At 41.6% G+C, this 6,087-nt stretch overlaps 1 pseudogene; it reads left to right on the top strand.

Moving 5' to 3' along the window:
• The first annotated feature begins 2,512 nt into the window (after positions 1-2,512).
• Positions 2,513-4,336, top strand: LOC147454388 (7-deoxyloganetin glucosyltransferase-like; annotated as a pseudogene).
• The last annotated feature ends 1,751 nt before the right edge of the window (positions 4,337-6,087 follow it).

The following is a 6,087-nucleotide window of genomic DNA, read 5'->3' as shown; positions in this document are numbered from 1 at the left end:
TTAAAGAAGTTAAGGCTCTTGAAAAAGAAACATATTACCCCCTCTAGCGCATACATGTGGGACTAGTGAAGTAATATGAGTCACATCAATCCGTCTTTTCTGATAACCCCCTACATGTAGGGGGTTACCTAACTACACTTCATACATGACCCTCCACACTATCTCACATGGGAAACCTCAAATGGCAAACGGTTGTTGGATACACAATCCTAAATTGAAAAGTTTAATAAATTTAAGTAGGCTTGTAAATTTGGGGCAGTCCATGTCCCACATCTTGAACTGGCCACGACCTCCTCGTAGGGAGCCATATGCTCTAACCAATATGCTTGCATGCATTCACTATCAATAGAGCATTTGGGTATGTCATATTGTAAATGCCTGTGTGAGATAATAATGAGGATACATGAAGACATGTGCACCCATTATTTGTCGTATATTTAAGAGCCCCATCTCGCCAAGACCTTATAGGGCTACGACGCAAAGAGTCCATGCACTATAATTGTGCATAATGTGCACGCATTTTTATATTTTTCAATGATAGCTGGTTGTGGAAAAATATGTGGACATAACAACAATTCCAAAATAAGAGCCTTGACATACAACCACCAGTTGAAATCAAGACAATTTTGATATGTGAGGTGAAGTGCTACAAATATTCTCCATTATTGAAAATTTTGTAGGGATTGCAATGAAAAGATGCCCCCATTCCCCCTAATGATCCATAAAAATGCTTTACTTTTGTATGTGGCAACGCAGTTACAAAGCAAGCCCCTAGGTGGGACATGGCTCTAGCTAACATATGCATGAACTATATGTCTTTTTGCAACTAGGACAACTTTGCATCGTTGCTTCACTTTTATCCTCGAGGTTTTATCTTCCTATCATTGTGCCCACAACCCACCAAGTGCTACTACTTGAGTGCGCAGAGAAACCTGCTTTTGCAAGGCTACCATCTTACAAACTTTTAACTACAGACGTCTTGTTAACGTCGTCTCTAGGTCTATTATTCTCATAGTTGACGTCTTTTTGTTTTCCTTTGCAAGAGACTCTCTCTCTCTCTCTCTCTCTCTCTCTCTCTCTCTCTCTCATCTCTGTCTCTCTCTCTCTCACACACACACAACAATGAATCTATATGTATTCTATAACTGCGGAGAGAGTTCTCTTTACGTGTGTCAAAGTCTGAGAGATGAAGGCTAAATTCCAAAAATGAGAGAAGCTCTTGTGCACGCGATAAAGAGGGAGAGAGAAAGAGAGAGAGAGAGAGAGAGAGAGAGAGAGGCCGCTGAAGGTGGCTGGTCATACTCGTTCTATTTAAAGGACCACATTTGAGTTCTAAGTGCAGTCTAGCAGAAGAGAGGCTTCTCTCTCTCTCTCTTTCTCTCTCTCTCTCTCTCTCTCTCTCTCTCTCTCTCTCTCTCTCTCTCTCTCTCTCTCTACACACACACACACACGCACGCACGCACACACACACATCCACACCCACACAAATACACAATGGGCACCGAAATCATGAGTAAACTGCTAAAAATCACAGACTCCCTTTGACTTACCCCCTCCATGTGGAGGGTACCTAACTACACCTTATACATGAACCTCCACACTATCTCACATGGGCAACTTCAAATGGGAAATGGTTTTACGATACACACTCCTTGTAAATTGGGGGCAATTCACGTTCCATATCTTGAACCCACGACCTCCCCTCAGGGAGCCTAATGCTTTGACCAATATGCCTGCATGCATTCATTGAAATATAGGGGATTTGGGCATGTCATATTGTAAATGCCCGTTTGAGAGTAATGAGGATACATGAGGACATGTGCACCCGTTATTTGTCGTATATCTAAGAGCCCCATCTCGCCAAGACCTTACAAGGCTACAACATAAAGAGTCCATGCACTATAACTGCGCATTGACTGCACGCCTTTTTATCTCTGTCAATGATAGCTGGTTGTGGAGAAATTTGTGGACATAGCAACAATTCCAAAATAAGGGCCTTGACATACAACGATCAATTAGAATCATGACAATTTAGATATGTGAGATGAAGTGCTACAAATAATCTCCATTATTCAAAATTTTGTAGGCGTTCCAGTGCAAAGCTACCCCCATTCCCCCTAATGCTACGTAAACACGCTTTACTTTTGTGTGTGACAATGTACTTACATGGCAAACTCTCCGTGGGACAGGGCTCTAACTAACATATGCATGAAATACATAATTATGCCAGTCTTTTTACACCTAGGCCAACTTTGCATCGTTGCTTCAGTTTTATCTTACGAGCTTTTTACTACCGACGTCTTGTTGACGTCCTCGCTAGGTCTGCTACTCTCACAGTTGACTTCTTTTTTTGCAAGACTCACACACACACATTCATAATTTTATTTAAAGGACTTCATATGACTTCTAAGTGCAATCTCGCAGAAAGGCTTCTCTCTTCTCTCTCTCTCTCTCTCTCATAGGTACCGAAATGATGAGTAAACTGCTGGAAAATCACAGCCTCCCTCTTCTGCAGCCACCTCTGGAGATGGAGCATGACGAACTTCATGTGGTGATGGTGCCCTACCCTCTGCGGGGCCACATCAACCCCATGATGCAGTTTGCCAAATCCCTCATCGCCAAGCACAGCGTCAAAGTCTCCTTCGTCAACATCAAGCACCACCACGACCGCATTCAAAAGGCACGCTCCGGTGCCCTGTCGTCAGCGAAAGGCACCAACGCCAATGGCAAGCTTCAGTTCTTGTGTGTAGACAATATTGGGTTGCCTGAAGATTTCGACTACACAGACCTCGGCTCCAACCTTCGCCAATTCCATGTCGCCTTAAATTCGAGCATGGGAGATCCCTTCAAGGAGCTTCTTCAAAACTTGCAACAGAGCAGCCCACCCATCTCTTGTGTTGTGTTTGGGTCCTTTTGCCCCCAGGCTCACACAGTCTCTCCGGAGCTCGGAATTCCGAGTTTCTTCTTTTGGACTGAATCGGCCTCGGTGTTGTCCATGTACTACCATGCCCCTTTGCTGGAAGCCAAGGGCTTCTTTCCTTATTGTCAGCAAGCAGCTGCCAATATTGATCTAGGTAGGAGCTTCTCTTGCACTTTCTATAATGCACAGACATGTAGGAAAAATATGTGCTCATGCTTTCCGGCCTGTTCCATTATATCACAGATCAGCGCATTGTCGAAGAGCACGAGACGTCCCCTCATGATGAGACTGATTTTAGGCTGGTGTTTCCCTACATTACTTCATATCGATAGCATCTCTGACCCAGCATTTAACTCCATACGAGAGCAGTTAGCCATCCTTCCAAGCTGCCAAGGAGTAATTGTCAACTCATTTGAAGAGCTTGATGAGAAGTTCGAGTGCATCGAGTGGCTTGATCGCTAAAAGGAACGATCTGACTTGTATGTCTCTTTTGGGAGCTTGTTTCACCCGTCTGCTGAAGATCTCGTAAGCATTGCCAATGGAATCAAGGACAGCAAACAACCCTTTCTTTGGGTCATAAGGCCTAAATCATCTCTTTTGGATGTGGCTGAAATTCTGCCAAAAGGCTTTATAGATCACACTAAGGAGAATGGGCTAATCATTCCATGGGCTCCACAAGTGCAAGTGCTTTCGCACCCATCGATTGGCGCATTTCTGACGCACTGTGGATGGAACTCTACGCTATAGAGTGTAAGCATGGGCACTACAAGTTTTCGATCTTTTCACAAGTTGAGAAAAAGGGCCTTTTTTCCACCCATTTTCACAGTTCATCGAAGAATTTTGGGCCACGTGTAAAACTTTCACAATAATAAAAATATGATTCTCATTGAAAAAGCAAATGTTTTTATATCAAATGTGAAATTTTCCATTCAATTTTGGAACAGTCACGGTGCCGTGAGACTGTTCCAAGAGTGAGAATTTTGTTTTCCAATAGAAAAATAGCTTTTCAGCCTTGGTTTTTTCACGCTTGGGCGTATAAAAAAGTCGTTTTCTCACTACGTGGGTGTGAATCGCGTTTTTCTCGCTCGTTTTCGCAGCTGTGAAACGATCCAAAACTTGTAGTGGGGGGTGCCTATGATCCCTTGCCCTATCAAATCAGATCAGCCCACAAACTCCACATATGTGTGTGATGTTTGGAAGATTGGAATGGCCCTGAAGAGGCATTATGATGATACAATAAGAAGCTTGGATGTAGAAAAAGTGGAGAAAATTGTTTTACAGGAAGAAGGTGGAAAGGAGACGAGGAAGAGAGCTATTGAGCTCCGAGAAGCGGCAAGGAGGGCAGCAGGGTCTTCTTACATCCACATGCAGCAGTTAATTATATTTGGCAAGAACTATAATAAGAGTGCCAGCTGATCATTATAAAGCTACATATAATCCCTACATTTTTCTATATAGGAAAAATTGGACATACTCCCCGAAGAGCCGAATTCTTGCAATAGAAATTTCATCACAAGCAAATGCTACATTTTCTGATTGTTTCATCCAATATTGTCAGAGCTGAAATCAAACAATTAAATGTGATTGTAGTTAACTACATAAACGCTTGCGGAAGCGGTGCATGTCTATTTGGGCTGCAGGCTACTAGTTACACAAGGCAAAAACACCCCTCATGCATATGAAGACATTAATCATCCGTGAGAGCACAATTACTGACTAATATATCCTCTTCCATACAAATTATAATTACAAACAAGCATTAAGACTTCAAGATTTATGTGGACTTTAGTATTTGAAAACCATTAGACTTTAGTAATCATTTGAGTGAGAACATTGTTTGTTTACCCAAATATAATTTGCAAAATGTATTTTTTTTTCTTTGTAATTCTAGCTAGGCCAAAAGGCAAAGCCACATTATGGCCATACCGTTTAGGCATGCCAATTTTAATTTTTTCAGAAAACACGAATTGTAAATTGTAATAGTAATTTATACTCACATAAAGATGATTTAAATAGGATTTTAAGGTAGACATCTATAGAGGACCCTTGCACAGTACAACAAAGAGGAAGACTAGAGCCAAGGAAAGCTTCTATACTTAAATTTTTCAAGGAAGGAGAGACCCTCCATTTGTCACATTCTGCTTCATTTCAAAGAGAACCTTTAAAAAAAGATAATTACTAGCCCTTCACAGTTGGAAGTGGAAAGTCAAAATAAGTAAAGGATAAGTACTAGGAATTCATAGTTGGCAGGGGAAAGTCCAAAAAAAAACCTTACTACTCTATTTAAATCAATAATACTTAAACCTATAGTTTTTTTGGAAGGCTATGGAGTTTCACTCATGTCCTCAATTTTAAAGCTGACCACTAGCTACTTTTATTTTTTAAAACCATTTGAAGGGTGGCTTTCCTTTACATTTTAAAGGCCAAGACTGGGCTTAAAGATTCCTTCTTCTCTTTTGGAGGCTCAAGATCTCTAGTCTTATTGTGTACCCAGGATCAAAGAGGAGGCGTTAAGAGTTTTGGAGTTAATCTCTTGTGTTCCCCCTTTTGTCTTCTGAGTGAGGGCATCTTTGTGGTTGTGTTAGCCTTGTGAGGTGTTTCCAAATTCTAGGCATGTGGCAGGATATTCTAGTTTTTGTCATGTCAGTCACTTGTAGACCTTTTAGGTGAAGCACCCTCTTTTTCTACCAATTTATCTATTTTCCTAGATTGTGGGTCATGGATTTTTTTAATGGATGTGGGCCCAACAAATTCTCTAAGCCTCTATATATCGCGTGAATCGAGCATCGTGGCATTGCAATATGGTCTTGTCCTCTCTTGATTCCTAGAGTTGTGCCACATATGGCTTGTCCACACATACACTTCCTCGAAGCTATTAGATTATACTAGTATGTAACCTGCACATTGTTACGGCCAAGAAAAGCATGGCTATTGGATCTCTCTCTCTCTCTCTCTCTCTCTCTCTCTCTCTCTCTCTCTCTCTCTCTCTCTCTCGGGAAAATTTGGACTCACAAAGGGGCCCTATAAGGAGTTTGACTTCCTCTCTCATGTCCAAAACGAGCGTGCGGTAAAATTTTTGCAAATCAACTGTAAACTTGGCGGAGATTTGACAGTTAGAATCTACTCTTCAAGCTCTTTCGATTGATATATAGCACGCCACAAGATTC

The sequence above is a fragment of the Adiantum capillus-veneris genome, chromosome 7 (genome assembly GCF_014529385.1).
Source record: "Adiantum capillus-veneris isolate H3 chromosome 7, ASM1452938v2, whole genome shotgun sequence".
NCBI classification, from domain to species: Eukaryota; Viridiplantae; Streptophyta; class Polypodiopsida; order Polypodiales; family Pteridaceae; genus Adiantum; species Adiantum capillus-veneris.
Note: the sequence above shows the minus strand (reverse complement) of the source record. Positions and strands in the feature narration are given on the sequence as shown.